Source organism: Crocuta crocuta, unplaced genomic scaffold (genome assembly GCF_008692635.1).
Source record: "Crocuta crocuta isolate KB4526 unplaced genomic scaffold, BGI_CrCroc_1.0 scaffold70, whole genome shotgun sequence".
Lineage (NCBI taxonomy): Eukaryota > Metazoa > Chordata > Mammalia > Carnivora > Hyaenidae > Crocuta > Crocuta crocuta.
Genome location: NW_027528417.1, coordinates 10,986,814 through 11,003,201, shown reverse-complemented (window position 1 = coordinate 11,003,201; position 16,388 = coordinate 10,986,814). Strand labels below are relative to the sequence as shown.

The 16,388-nt window shown below is 37.5% G+C and overlaps 1 long non-coding RNA gene across 4 annotated transcripts in view; it reads left to right on the top strand.

Annotated features, from left to right (window-relative positions):
- Positions 1 to 16,388, top strand: part of LOC144223592 (uncharacterized) — a 462,828-nt gene that overhangs the window by 133,126 nt on the left and 313,314 nt on the right. For all 4 annotated transcript variants that reach the window (XR_013332762.1, XR_013332763.1, XR_013332761.1 and 1 more), the window contains exon 3: positions 248 to 434. This is a non-coding gene — a long non-coding RNA (uncharacterized LOC144223592). The remainder of the gene's footprint in view (positions 1 to 247; positions 435 to 16,388) is intronic.

The window sequence follows — 16,388 nt, the reverse complement described above, 5'->3', positions numbered from 1 at the left end:
TATTAAACATCCTAACATTATTTTCTTGTCGAATAATTGAAATACCCACAGCTTTTGTGGGCTTGACACCTTGGCTCTTTATTCTGTCGATTGCTTCTCATTGAGATGAATGTATAAATATTTTCTCTTTATTGTTTATATAAATTGCCTTTTATTTTAGTTTCATCATATTAATAAAATTGTGTGTGAATTCCTTGAGACTTGGTTTTAAAGTGCATTCTACTAAAAAAACTTTTACTTTTTTCAGGAGTCTAAAGATAACACCAACCTGGAACCACTTTACAGGAAATTTCCAGTTTGGGAATTGCTACACCAGAAGTGGTAGGAGGAAATCTGTCCCCAGACTCATATAAATGCAGGCTTGCTCTTAATAATTCTCAAAGGAGACCATTTTTCCTTTCTGTTCAGCTTCACTTGGAATCAAATAGAGACAGGTAAAGATTTCTGATAACTCTCTCCAGTCAGGCTTTAACCTACTTTGAATTATGACTGTTCGAAAGTCCTGTTCTTCTCTGAATTTCTCTTACCTGAACTGCCATCTGGCTAGCACCCTGGTGATTGTCTCCTCTCTCCATTGCATTTGGCTGATTACAATAGAAGCTGTAGGCTGTCAGTGATGGACAGTTGGCCCCAGGTTAATGCAGGCTCCAGTGCTCACAGAATTCTCTTCTTTGTTGTGGACAGGGTTTTTGTTTCTGCATTTTATTATCAACTTTGGTTGTGCTGTTGTGCAAGGTGTTTCAGTTAATGGTTAGCCTGCCATATTGCTAAAAATGGAAGTTCCTAAGTATTTATATGACTAATTTTTAATTGTTGAGTTTATATGTAGTGCTATTTAAGAATACTCAATAAAAATGATATTAGTATATAAAACCATTCATATGATGGCATTGTGATATCTGACATTGGTGAGGTCATTTGTTTTAACCAAAAGAAATACCATGATATGACTAAGGTTAGTTGTTTCAAAGATGGAAAACACCATTATCAAGTTTCTTCACAGTGACAATGGCTATTATGTGCTCTACTCAGTTTTACTTTTGAGGTGAATAAAAACATTTCAGCAATTTTGCTGGGCCAGTATCTTATCCTGATAACTAATACAACCAATGCTACAAAAGCTAGGACAGAAAACCACTACATATAGCTTTATTTGCTGGTTGAATATGGCATAAGATTAATAATATCTGCATATTAGACTTAACAAAACTAATTTGTCTCAAAATGTCTTATGATGTGTCTAGGTCTTATATTTATTTTACTGTAACATGATGACTTCTGAATTAGAAATAGTGATTATGTATGCCTGATGCAAAGTTTTATAAGCGAGGAGTGGAGACACTTACAACAATGCAGCCACATCAATCAAAGAAGACCTAGATCTGTCTCACTTTAAAGATAATAATGATATACATTATACTCAGCTGAAACATACACCATTGGCCACATGTTAGCACTTTTTTGGAGGGTATTTAGGTTCAACTTGTTCTTACTACTGTGTCTATTACATTCTCCTTTTTTAGTCATCACTTACAGTACCGTAGCATTCTATTTATTTCATGATATCCCTTCAGTCCGTCTCATGCAAGAACAGAAGAGATAATTTAATGTCCTTTCTACAAGTAAGAAAATGGATGAGCATGAGAAAGGTGACGTGATTTACTTAAGGTCATACAAGGAAAAACTGGTTGAGCAAGTATTCCTGAAATTACATCACACAATTTCCAATTCTGATAGTTGAAACAGTCATGTTCTTCTGGAAGAGATTTATGAAGACCTCTTTCTCCCAATAGCAAAGCCCAGAGACTCACAGAATGTCAAAGTCCTATATCTGTCTCAAAGTTTAAGGACGAAATTAAGAAAAAAACTTGTGGCTTAAACAGAATAGTTGTAAGTGGACTTTTTCCCAAGATTTTACCTCAGATTTTAGAGCCACATTTTGTGGTAATCATCTCAGATGTCAGTGTGGTGTGATCAAAGTGCTATCCTGGCTCTCCTGGCATTGAACTTCCATGTTTTATAAGGGGATGATTAAAAACTTTCACCATAATGAAAGTCAGGCGATTTGATTACAGGAAGAAAAATAGGACTTTTTTTTTAAAGGATAGAAAACTAGTAGAAACTTGAAATATGTAAAATAAATATGAGAATGTACTTGAAATGATTAAGCTACAGAGAGAGGGGTTGGCTGTTGAATTAAAATGTGTCATCTTGTTGGTGTTTTGGAAGGAAGCTGAAGGTGGCATCCAAAATTTTTTTCTTAGTTATGAATAAAAACATCAGGATATATGGCAATTGTGATAAAAATAATTCAGACAAATTGAAGTGGGGTGAGATGTGGATTACATCAGCTCGGCAGGTCGAGTGTCAGATTTATTAAACTCAGCAAGGACAGTGTGTGAGACATCACCATCTGACTGGGAGAGCCAAGCATACTGTCTCATTATTNTCGAGTGTCAGATTTATTAAACTCAGCAAGGACAGTGTGTGAGACATCACCATCTGACTGGGAAAGCCAAGCATACTGTCTCATTATTTTTTTTTTAAAATGTTGTATTTATTTCTGAGAGAGAGAGAGCGTGAGCAGGGTAGGGTCAGGGAGAGAGGGAGACACAGAATCTGAAACAGGCTCCAGGCTCCGAGCTAGCTGGCAGCACAGAGCCCAACGGAGGGCTTGAACCCACGGACCGCGAGATCATGACCTGAGCCGAAGTCGGATGCTCAACCAACTGAGCCACCCAGGCGACCCTCCTGTCCCCTTTCTTAAAAAACAAATAATTGAGAAAGCATCATAAATATTTTGATTTTTGAAAATTTTATTTCATTTTGGGAGCCGTATATATTAATTACTTAGTGTTTCTTCTCTCAGTGAGGAGTACTATATTTGAAAGTTCCATTGACTATAACCTCGCCAGCATTACTTTCTTTAGAAAAAAATATAAGCTTCTTCCCTAATTTCTATCTCTTTTTATCTTCTATTGGTCAGTGTTTCTGAGGCAAAAATAATTAATGTCAAAAATTCAAAACAGGAGTGCCTGGATGGCTCAGTCAGTTAAGCGTCTGACTTCAGCTCAGGTCATGATCTCACAGTTCGTGTGTTCGAGCCCCACCTTGGGCTCTGTGCTGACAGCTAGCTCAGAGCCTGGAGCCTGTTTCAGATTCTATATCTTCCTTTCTCTCTGACCCTCCCTCCCCTGCTCACATTGTCTCTCTCTCTCTCAAAAAAATAAATAAAACATTAAAAAAATTCAAAACAGATATTTGTAAATCACAAGAGAGAATTTGTAAATGAACTGCTAAAAAAAGGGAGGTTAAGGGTAAGGCAAAGGAGGCACTGAGGAAACATTTAATATTCTACCTTTTCTTGGAAAAATATAAGTATCTCCTGAGGCCCCCGTGCTGAACACATGAATTGGAGCAGTCATTTTTCATATGTGGACCTTAATTGCCTAACTCCTGAAAGATTAGGAGCAATTTTGTGAATTTATTTGTCAGGGGGGCAGAAGCCTCTAAGTAGCCACTTTGTGGAAATAAACACATAAAGATTTTTTTTATCCAATTCAGAACATTTATGGAATACATAGAAATCCATGGTTCTAAGATATCTGTAAATTACTTTAACACTCTACTTCTAAAAGCTCATGATTGTAAGAGCAAAACAATGTTAGAAGCTAATGGGTGAGTCCAGGGTTCTAATTTTACAAAACTGCCAGCTTTGTAGATTTGAAATGTCTTTTTCATATTCAGTCACTGATTGAACTATTATTCTGTCCTCACGTGGTGTTATTCTACCTCACTAAACCATCTCTTATCATGTCTTTTGTTCTCATATTTTGAATCATAGTTTGAACCACCAACACCAACCTCAGTCCAGCCCAACTCACTAGAAATTACTTCTGGTTTTGAAAGTGCCATGATGATGCTTACAAGAGAAAAGAATCCAGTGTAGGGAAGAAAGCAATGGGAAATCAGATTAGTAGAATAAAAGGAGACATCTAAGGCAACACTTAAAAATTGATCAGGCAGCATTCAAAGGACATTATGCACACTCTTAGGACTTGGTCAAGTTTTTGTTGTTCTTGCTTTACTTTTCATCATTCAGCAATAGCATTCTCATTAAGTTGAATCCTGATGGTGTGCCAGTATTGGGTTTAGGCATTCTATCCAGAGGGTTGTTAGGTGATGCATGAGATGATTCACACACAAACCAGTTTGTGAGGCAATTGATAAGCAGAATAAATAAAATATATTTTTTTGCCTTCTATTTGCATCCAGTGAAATGAAAATTAGGCAGTCATGTACAAGTTTCACAATGTGAACAGCTTTGAGAGAGGTATAGATTTCTTTATTTTTTCTTATTATTTTCGAGAGAGAGTGTGTGCATGTGTGAGCAGGGAAGGACCGAGAGAGAGTGAGAAAATCTTAAGCAGGCTCCAACCTCAGCACAGAACCCGATGCAGGGCTCAATTTCAGGAGACTGGGAACATGACCTGAGCCAAAATCCAGAGTCAGGCACTCAACTGACTGAGCCACTGAAGTGCCCCAAAAAGGCATAGGTTTTTTAAAATAGAAACTGATCAGTCATCCCTTTGAGAATATCTGTTGTGCTTTCCTGTAAATATCCTCCTATTTTAAAAAATTAATTAAAATGCTTTTTCAATCATTATTATTCTAGTCAAAGTAGAGACACAATGTTCTTGTAGCTTGTCCTTGAATTCCTACTGATTTTTAGATTTTTTTTCACAAAATATTTAGAAGTTGCATTTGCACATTTTTATGTTTTCATTTTAGGAAGAATTAAATCTAAATTTCAAAAATGCTTAGTGAACTATAGGAGAATAGGATGTTTTCAGCGAGATTACTATCTATGTGGCACCAAATCTTGTAAATTCCACTTTTTTCTCTGACCCTTTTTCTCAGCAGATCTAGATGCAAGTGAATGAGTATGACATTATTTAAAGAAGTGAACTTGAATCATCTCTGACTGCAGAATAAGAAAATAATTCACATATTTGGGTGCTTTAAATTTTCATTTTAACATTTCATTTTAATTGTATTTGGCTTCTCACAGATTATTTCAAAGTTTCAGGAAATAAGGATATATCTTTGTTTCTCAAACAGACCAAAAGTGAGAAAGTCTGATTTAGCACTCCAGGCATTAAGATGGAGAAAAGGTACAAAAGCTTTGTATTGTGAATCATAAGGAAAATGGTTAATTCTTGGCTATTTCTGCATTTTTTTTCATTTATTTATTTTTGAGAGACAGAGAAAGAGCAGGGCAGGGCCAGAGAGAGAGAAAGACACAGAATCCAAAGCAGGCTTCAGGCTCTGAGCTGTCAGCACAGAGTCTCCTATGGGGCTTGAACTCATGAACCATGAGATCATGACCTGAGCCGAAGTCAGTTGCTTAACCGACTGAGCCACCCAGGCACCCCTGCAATTATTTTTGTAGTCTTGGGCAAGATTTACCTCTCTGGGCCTCTTCTCTATATGTAAAATGAGGGTTTTGAATGAGGGGATCTTCAGGGTCTCTTTTTGCTCTTGATTATACAGATGTTTTCATGAATGGTTTTCAAATAATTCCAATTATTCCCTAGAACATTCTGAGAGAGAGTGTGATTTTCTAAATTAATATTAAGAAATCATTTTCACAGGGCAAAAGAAAAAGAGGATATAATTGCAAGTTTTAAGAATGAAAGTTAGATTTCTTTTCTGAAATTATCTTTATCTTGATATTAAAGAGAATTGTTTGCACTAAAACTCTGAAAAGAAGTGACCATGTGTTCTTTTATGATACTTTGGGAAGAAGTCCACTAAGACCTCCTGATGTTACTCTTCCATTTTGCGTTGGTTAGCGTGAAACCTAACTACATGAAGTAGTGTAAGATTATGATTGTGTATTAGAAATGTTTATGCTATTTTTCAGCTTTATTGAGGTATACTTAATAAACAAAAAAATTACATATTTAGTATATCATTTTGATGAGTTTCGACATACGCATAAACCTATGATGCCACTACCACAATCAAGCTAATAAACATATCCATCACCTCCACAAGATTTTCTTACGTATTTTATTGCCATGTGTGTTCTTGTGTATTTGCATGTGCGCACGCACATGTGTGTTTGTGCTAAGACCTCTTAGGGTGAGATCATGAGATATGCCCTCCTATTTTTTAAAGCGCATAACACTGTATTGTTAACTATAGGCTCTGTGTTATACAGCAGATCCGTAGGACCTGGGCTACATTCCTTGACCTTGATATACATGTCCATTTGATGAAAACCTACTGAAACTTGAGGCTCACTTGAATTTTTTTCAGGAACACCCTCTCTCCACATCCACATATGGTTGTCCACCTCTAAATTTCATAGCCCCATGTCCTAGGGCACCTTGGCACACCCTGCTGTTCATAATACATAGGGACTTGCACAATCTTTTACTCTTCCTGGAATATGCTACCCAGATCTTTCTGGTTGTCTCTTTCTTGTCATGAAAGTTCTTACATTCCACCACTGCAAAGAAATCTTCTCTCACCATTCTAAGTAGAGTAACCTCCTGGTCAGTGGCTATTCTTATCAGCAGGTTTTTTCTTTCTTTCTTTCTTTCTTTCTTTCTTTCTTTCTTTCTTTCTTTCTTTCTTTCTCCTTTCCTTTCCTTTCCTTTCCTTTCCTTCCTTCCTTCCTTCCTTCCTTCTTCTTTCTTTCTAGCACTATCTTTTAAAGTTAGTTACTGTATGTCTTCTTCATTAAAATATGTGCTCCCTATCTGCTGACACCTTGCCTACAACATTCACTACTATATTCACAACACTTTAAGATGGTGACTGGAGGGGCACCTTGGTGACTCAGTCAGTTAAGTATCTGACTTCCACTCAGGTCATGATCTCACAGTTCATGAGTTTGAGCCCTCCCTTGGGCTCTGTGTTGACAGCTTGGAGCCTAGAGCCTGCTTCAGATTCTGTGTCTCCCTCTCTCTCTGCCCTTCTCCCATTCACATGCTGTCTCTCCCTTTCTTGAATAATAAACTAAAACATTAAAAAATAATAAAAGACAAAAAGAAAAAAGAAAATGGTGATTAGAGATAACAAATGCTTAATAAATATGCAGTGACTGAATTAATCTTTTCAGATGTATTTTATCCATTATGCTAGGCAATGCCTTAACCTGAGAACAACCTTGCCTCTGTTCCATCATTTTATCTTCTGTAATATCTGACACATGGTATTGCACACCATAAATACTCAATTTTTTTAGTAGAAATGCATTAATGTGGCTAGTAACTAGATAATTGGAACTGTTATTCTCACTGTATTTGGAAAATATAGTCTCTGTCATGGCATCAGTTAATTTCATGGGTACTTAGATAGATGGAAAAAAAAAAGAACTTCACAATTTTGGTATGCTAACTTAAAAACTCTGTACCAAGGGAAAGCAATTGTATTCCCAGTTGAAACTTAACTTAATTACTTTCTAAAATAATTACCTTATGTATTCAAATGAAATTTAGCAAATGGTGAGATTATTTAAATAAGAGATTTAAAACTAGAGCTTTTGTAAGAAATCTAAAAATATAATTGCAAATTTTTAATAGAATTGTGGGATTTTTTGCATAGATGTGATCCGATCACAGAATAGTCAATCCACCAAAAATATAGCTATTTTACTTATGATTTTAAGCTGTGAGGACGGCTAGGTGGCTAAATCAGTTAAGCATCTGGCTCTTAACTTCGCCTCAGGTCATGATCTCACAGTTTGTGAGATTGAGACCTGCATCAGGCCCTCTGCTGACAGTGCAGAGACTGCTTGCGATTTTCTCTTTCCGTCTTGCTCTCTGCCCCTCCCTGCTCGTGCTCTCTCTCTCTCTCAAAATAAATAAACATTAAAAAAAGAGTCAAATAATGTAGTGCTTTAATTGACCTATTAAGAAATACAACACTGACTTAACTGAAGTAGATAAAATAGAAAATTTCTAAAATCTCTATTTTTATCTGAATTGGGGAATCAAAGGCATGTGTTAGTCTCATAACATACATAGGATTGGATTAACAATAGACTTAGTACTTTAAATCTAACTTTACTACCAAAGTAATATTAATTACAATTTGGGAAGCCAGAGGGATTCTAGACATAATGTAAATGAGGTACTTTATAGATGAGGAAACTGAAGTGAACCAATTTGCTTGATGTTATTCAACTAGTTACCCTGTATTAGTAAAGCCTTAAAGGTTGGTTAAATGTCCAGATGCAAGGTCTCCTTCTCAGTCTAATGCTTACGTCAGAAGATAGTCTGCTGACTCCTGTTTCCACATTAAAAAGTACTAAGTAACAAACTTCTGAAACATGTACCCAGCTGTTATAGAGACTGTTAGGTTTTGGCTTATCAAATTTTAAGTGATCATTTATATCCCAAAAGAATTACCAATTTTAATAACACATGGCAATCAAATAAATGATATTAAAATCATACCTTGCTCTGCAGAACTCTTACGTCGATTTTTTGGGAGGCACTTGTGGATCTAATCCTGCTTTCTTTATAAAATTTAGTGAGATTTGTACTCTGTATGCTGAATGACATTCTGGTTATCAGAATACAAAGTATCAGAGAAGGATGTTAAGAGTCCTATTTTCCTGTGTGTATAGGATCCTTTCAGTTGCACATGGCAGGAACTCAGCTCACACTAACAACAAACAACTCCCTGGGAAGAGTAGGGTAGTTTGGAAGTTAAAAGAAAAAGCTACTGAAAAATGAAACACCTAGGACCGGATTAAGCACTCAGCATTCTGAATATGCTCCCTCTCCCCGATGCCTCTTTTCTCTCTCTCCCCCTCCCCACCCTCATCTGTGTTTGATTTCATTCTATAAAAAGCTTCATTCATCTTATTTTAAATAAGATACGGTCCTAGCAGCCCCAGCATTATTTCCTTTCAGTTAAGCAAGCCCTAAAGGAAGTGAGAACTTCTTTATTCCAAGCTCTATCAAAATTGAAGTAAGATCTTGAACTGGCACAGTTAGGGGTGGTTGGCCACAATGAGAGATTTTGAGGAAAACAGCTGTTCTTTTTTTTTTTAATGTTTATTTTTGAGATAGAGAGAGAGAGACAGCATGAGCAGGGGAGGGTCAGAGAGAGAGGGAGACACAGAATCTGAAACAGGCTCCACTCTCTGAGCTGTCACCACAGAGCCTGACGTGGGGCTTGAACCCAAGAACTGTGAGATCATGACCTGAACCGAAGTCGGACACTTAACCGACTGAGCCACCCAGGCGCCCCAGGAAACAGCTGTTCTTGTAAACTGTAAGAATGTACAGAGATGCAAACTCACTGGAATGAGGTTTTATATATATCCATATGTTATAAAAATATATTTCAAAATTAAAAATGCAAAAATAGCCTAACTATTTCATTTCTAGGAATTTATCCCCTAGATATTTTTTATGTACTCAAAGAATGTTCGCTGCAATATTGTTTGCAAAAGAAAATATGTGGAAACATGTTAATTGTCCACCAATATGGAACGTATTAAATAAATGTACAGTTAAACAGAAATGTTTCTTCATCTACAAGTTATGTTATATAAAAAAAGGAGGAGTTTAGAACATTGTTTAGAGTAGACCCTCATTGTTCTAACATTCTATGAATATGCTGGCATGTTACCAATTTGTTTGGTAAGGTACATAAGAGGTAAGAGCTGTGTGGTTGACAATAGTGGTATTCACTTACATTCAGTTCTCTCTTCCTTCTTGACCATATGGAAGATTATCTTTTCCAAACTTCTTGCAGTTACCTAAAGCCATGAACTAGTTCAGGCAAATAAAATGTGCCTGGCACCTGGCAGTGAGTTTTCAGCTGACAAAAATGAAAAGCAAACTCCTCAGTCTCTCTCTTTATTCACGGAGGTCTTGTGCTGCAAAGGTGGAGCCACGAGATAAGAACAATCTGGATGGCTGTCTCACATGTAAGACAGCTGACCATGGGTCATCAGTACTAGCAAGGAGTTTTCAGAAAGAAAGTTTTACTTTGTTAAGCCATTGTGGATTTGGGGGTTTGTTTACCACGGAATAAACTTAGTCTATTCTAATTACTGTAAGCAGTTCATTTGGAAAGCCAAAGGTAGTTAAAATTGGCTTACTCTTTTTAGTATATAGACTCCAAATTGTGTCACAGCTCAAATGCAACAGAGGTCTATTTATTGCACATGTATTCATGTCTGGAGGTTCTGCACTAATTGTAATGATGAAGATGGGCATCTCTCTTCATACCATTACTCATCGTGATCCACTTCCAAACCTTTCCTTGATAATAAAATTCAGTTGGAAGAAGGGCAAAGATTGTGAAGAGTTGCATGTGGGAGGTTTCTCTGGGAAGGCCTGGAGGGAACATCTTACCCTTTCCCTGAATGGCTGGGGCACTCATGGGACTATACCTGTTAGGCTAAAAATGTAGTAATTTGGTTGCGTGTCCAGGGAAAAGGGGAAATGAATTCTGATGAATGTATTATTTCTTCCGTGGAAGGAGGGGCCTTTTATTATATAATCAGTGATTATTGTTTAAGTTTAGAACAGTGGCTTACATTATTTTGCGTAAGAATAATCACAAAAGTGACATGAAAAAGTGCTCATGATATGTTTTTTGCATTAATTTTGTGAGTTTTTTGGTTATAATTTAAGTAAGTACATGCCCATTGTAGAAAAGTTAAGAAGTAAGGTGAAGATAAGTAAGCAGAAAAAGTCATTAAATAGCCTCCATGATCCCACCATAACAATCTTATTAGAATAAGTGAAATCAGCATCCCTATTTTATAATTGAAGATGCTAACCCCCAGGGACTTTAAGGAACTTATCAAATCTAGGAAGTGGTAGAGCTTAGAGGAAAAAAGAGCCAGGAATCTTTCACAGGATAGGAGATGAATTATTAATAAAGAAACTCAATTTACAAGTTGTTTTAGAATTTTGCATTTCGATTACACTGAGAGAGTGAATAAAACAGGAGAAGCATGTCAAGGCAAGGGAAGTAATGAAATCAGCTTTAAATATTTTGTGCCCAAGGTACAAATTGGATACCCATAGACAGTGTGAACCCAGGTCTTAAAGAGAAGACCAATCAGGATACTGGGATTTATGTCTCACAATGGCAGTAGTTCAAGGCACTGGTATTTAAGGTTGAGAAGAGGCAGAATCCTTAGCCTTGATACAATTTAAGAGTTAGATGTTTTACGGATTATTGAAAGCTGAAATTGGTTCTTGTTTCTTTTTCTAATGCTCTGGTGTGTTTCACTAAAGAGCTCCCCCTGGCGCCTGGGTGGCTCAGTCGGCTGAGCGTCCGACTTCGGCTCAGGTAATGATCACACAGTTCGTGGGTTCGAGCCCCGCATCAGGCTCTGTGTTGACAACTAGCTCAGAGCCTGAAGCCTGCTTCTGATTCTGTGTCTCCCTCTATCTCTACCCTCCCCTGCTCATGCTGCCTTTCTCTCTCTCTCTCTCTCTCTCTCTCTCTCTCTCAGAAATAAATAAAAACATTAAAAAAAAAAAAGAGCTCCCCCTGGATCAGAGTTGGAAGCAGCATGAGAGGCTGGCAGAAATTCTAAATGGTGAATGTGGCAACTAGCTAGCTGCCTGACATTAAATACATACAGGTGTTCAATTCTCCTGAGCTCCATGTCTGCTTTATACACACACACACACACACACACACACACACACACACATAATTAAAGTATAATTAACATGTTATATTAGTTTCAAGCATACAAAATAATGATTCAACAATTCCATACATTACTCAATTTTCATTATGATAAGTATAGTCTTAATCCTCTTTATTTCATTAATCTCCCTAGCCACCTTCCCTCTGGCAACCACTTGTTTGTTCTCCGTTAAGAGTTTTTGTTTGTTTGTCTCATTTTTTTCTTTGCTTATTTGTTTCGGTTCTTAAATTCCACATATGAAATTACATGGTATTTATCTGTCTGACTTATTTCATTTATCATTATAACCTGTAGATTTATTCATGTTGTTGCAAATGGCAAGGTCTCATTCTTTTTTCTGGTTGAATAATACTTCTGATATATATATACATATAAATATATGTATAATATATAAATATATATAATATATAATATATGTGAATATAAAAATACACATACGTGTGTGTGTGTGTATCTTACACACACACCACATGTTCTTTATCCGTTCATTGTGGCTGAAAACTTGGGTCACTTTCATATCTTGGCTTTTGTAAATAATGCTGCAGTAAACATAGGGGTTCATATATCTTTTTGAATTACTGTTTTCATTTCCTTTGGGTAGATACTCAGTAGTGGAATTACTGGATCATATTATAATTCTATCTTTAATTTTTTTGAGGAACTACCATACTGTTTTCTTTAGTAGTTGTATCAATTTGCATTCCCACCAATAGTGCACAGAGCTTCATTTTCTCTACATCGTTGTCGACATTTGTTGTTTCTTGTCATTTTGATTTTTAGCTATTCTGACAGGTATAAGATGATATCTCATTGTGGTTTTGATTTGCATTTCTGTGATGATTAGTGACACTGAGCATCTGTTCATGTGTCCGTTGGCCACTTGTATGTTGTCTTTGGAGAAGTGTCTATTCAGGACCTCTCCCCACCTTTTTAATTGGATTATTTGTTTTTGTGTGTTTGTTGAGTTGTAGAAGTTCTTTATATATTTTGGATATTAACCCCTTATCAAGATATATCATTTACAAATATCTTCTCCCATTCAGTAGGTTACCTTGTCATTTTGTTGATGGTTTTCTTTGCTGTGCAAAAGCTTTTTATTTTGGTTTAGTCTCAGTAGTTTAATTTTGCATTTGTTTCCCTTGCCAGGACTGTTATTCTTAACCATTGTGAACATCAATTCCTTTAAGTATCAAAAGACAGGGAATTTAGAGAACTTACTTTCCTCCTGGGTCTGTTACTAATTAGTTTTATGAGCTAGGATAAATTACTTTTCCATACAGAGTTCTAATCTCCTCTTATCAAATATGAGGATAATAAACTAGATAATCTTTATCTTCCAGATTAAAACCTGGATTCTATGACACAAGTTATCATTCTTCCAAATTCCCCAAACTTGATACTTTCTTCTGCATTGACAGACATTATTAACTTTGTCTTTATGCCATGGTCATTTATGTAAGTATCTTACCACTCCAACTACACCATCACCACTACAAAGAAGAAAACAATACTTTGTGTTTTCCTTAGTATCAGATACAGAACCTAGCACATAGGAGGAATCAATACATATTTAGACAGTGAACAAAGACGTACAGTTTTGAGCTGAAAACTCTGCATGATGTGCTGATTTCTTTGATGATAATGTGCTAAACTTTGAATTCATGATCTTGGAAAAGGTATTCTAGAACCATTGTACTTAAAGTGTTAGTTTCTTGGACAATTGTTAATAAGGTTTGATCAACCCTGCACTGTTTCTCATTTCTAGAATACTAATGTATTAAAAAAAAATCTCTGAGGCATATACCTTAAGGATTTATGACCTGGAGAAATCTTCTGATAGCATATTGTGTTTAGAGTGGCAATATTCATTTATATTTACACCTTGGAACCTTGGCCCTGTACTGCTTTGACTGCTTGTCAGGCACAAATCTTGTCGAGGGGTTTTTTCCTTTGGAAAGCTTGATATGATTTGTGTTGCTAGTGAGGAGGAAAGAAAAACAGCAAGTTTGCTTCATCCAATTAACAAATTTGTGAGGTTGTCTTGTCATGCAGCTGGGTAATTGGCAATGGAGGAAGTTAATAATGTGGTCTTTTAAAGCCTCTCATTTGTGGCGAGGAACTCAGAAACTGAGCGTATTTATTATTAAATGTTTCAAAACTCTTTTGCAATTTCTTTGCTTTTATAACTGTAACAATGAAAAAAAGATCTCTTTCTTTGTGTAAGCAAGAAAGGTTCAGTATTTGTATCAACACATTAGAAATTATTGTATAATTCATCAGCATGGATCTTAACTAGATAGACTACTTAGATTTATATCTTCCCTTTTGGCATTTAAATCTGTCGTACGGTGTTATGTTGTAAAAATGTTGGAATAAGTGTAACATCTAATACTTGCAGGCTGTGAATGCAAGTTACTTTGCTCTTGACGGCCTCAGTTTTTTTCAAACACACATAATTTATACCTAAAGATACATATTTATATCTTTTATATTACCATAGCATGATTCTGAGGATCATTGTATACTCATTTGCAAAATTACAAAATCGAAAGCTCATACCAACATAAGTGTGTATATGTGGTTTTGCCATGACACACTGTCAAATATTGCTCTCAATTATTTACAATCACTCATAAAATGTAATCTTACATCTTTACTGTTAGGCAGTTAATGAGCCATCTTCATGCAGACCTGTCCTCAGAAGTTTGCCACACCCTGTGATCATGCATTATTTTTCCCCACTTGACTGATGAGAAAAGTGAGATGCAGAACTCTTCAGTGATTTTAAAAAAATTCTTTTTTAATGTTTCTTTATTTTTGAGAGAGAGAGAGCGAGTGAGAGCGAGCACAAGCTCGGGAGGGGCAGAGAGACAGGGAGACATAGAATCCAAAGTAGGCTTGAGGCTCTGAGCTGTCAGCACAGAGCAGGACTGTGAGATCATGACCTGAGCTGAAGTCAGCTGCTTAACCGACTGAGCCACCCAGGCGCCCCTGATTTTTCTCAGTAATACCGACCAAATCTGGAGGCCGTAGGGTCTGCTGCTGCTGCTGCTGCTGCTGCTGCAGGCAGTGGGGACATGGAGCTCAGGCACACCTGGGCGCTGTGTCCCCTGAAAGGCAGCAGAGCACAAGCTGAAGACCCGTGAGCTTCAGTGGGTAGACAGGCTGGACCGGGCGGGACCTAGCGATGGGTGTGAAGAGCCCAACTCGCTGATGTCAGATCTTCCAGCAGCTGCTTTTACCTGCTAGGCGCGGGCACATCGGCCTACCCAGGCCAGCACTGGGAGCCCACGCCATGCCAGGCTGTGCATGTAAGTAGCCTCTCGAGGGCTTTCTGACAAGCTTCCTGTCAACACCGACAAGCCAAGGATCCCATCCCTGCCTGCGCTAGTGCCCAGCACAGTAGGCCATCTCAACTCAGTCTCCCACCCCGGCTCCTGCCTCTGCTGACCTCCCAGAGATCCCCTTAGGACATTCTGAGCAGAATCCTAAAATAAATTAATCCTCGCCGCCTTTCTCAGTTGTGCTCCTGTCCCCAGTGGCTGCTTCATCTCTGCGGTGTTGGGCATAGGGCGCCACACCAAACAACCCCGCAGTGGCGCTCCCGCAGGCCGCTCGGGATCCTGCCACACCCTCTGGACCTGTGCTGTGAAGCGACAAGCAGGCTCAGGTCCTCAGCCCTGCTTGGCTTCACTAAACCTGAGCAGAGACTGAGGTCCTACAGTCCCCACAGGAGGAACTGGCTGCCATTTCCAGAGAGGTGGAAGAGACATTCTTTTGGCTCCCTGCTGCACTTTCAGAACCATTACTCATCGTCCCTCCCCTAAAAACACAGGGCTCTGATTCCTTTTAATTTTTTAAGTTTATTTATTTATTTTGAAAGAGGAGAGGGAGGGGAAGGTCAGAGAGAGAGAGAGTCCCAAGCAGGTTCCACACTCTAAGCACAGAGCCCTATGCCGGGCTTGAACTCACCTAAACCTGAGATAATGACCTGACTGGAAACTCAGTTAGATGGTTAAGCAACTGAGCCACCTAGGTGCCCCAAGGGGCTCTGATTCCTAAAGAAGAAAAAAGGCATGATTTGTTTTCATTATCTTGGAATTCAAATGTTTGTAATCATAGCAAACACCATTTAATATTTCTGTAGGAAATTAATGCTGTTTTTCTTTAAAGTCAAATAATGAAAGACAAGGAAGCAGCATAAATGACAGCCAACAGACTACTTTCCTGAATATATGAATCTATAAGAAAAAGTGCAGCAGGAAAGTGGGCAGCAGACATGGATAATATGAGCTACTGTTTACAGAGTACTTCCTGTACAGGTGCCTGCGGCTGTCCTATGCACCTTGTATTTATTAATCAGTGAAGTTCTTACAATAGCTCTTCAGCCCAGTGTGTGCTCTCATTCCCACTTTAACAGAGGAAATGGAGGCACAACAAATTTAAGTAAATGACCCAAGGTCACATAGCTAGGATGAATAAAAGTGAGGATTTGACTTGGAAAATTTGACCACTAGATTACTAACAAAAAAAAAAAAAAAGAGAGAAAAGAAAATCAAATAGCAAATATGAGAAGAAAATGTTCAGTCTCAAAGAAATACAGTAAGAATAACAATGAAAGTCTTTTCACCTGTCAGATTGTTAGACTAAAAACCGTGATAACAGTGATGGTATGTGAGTT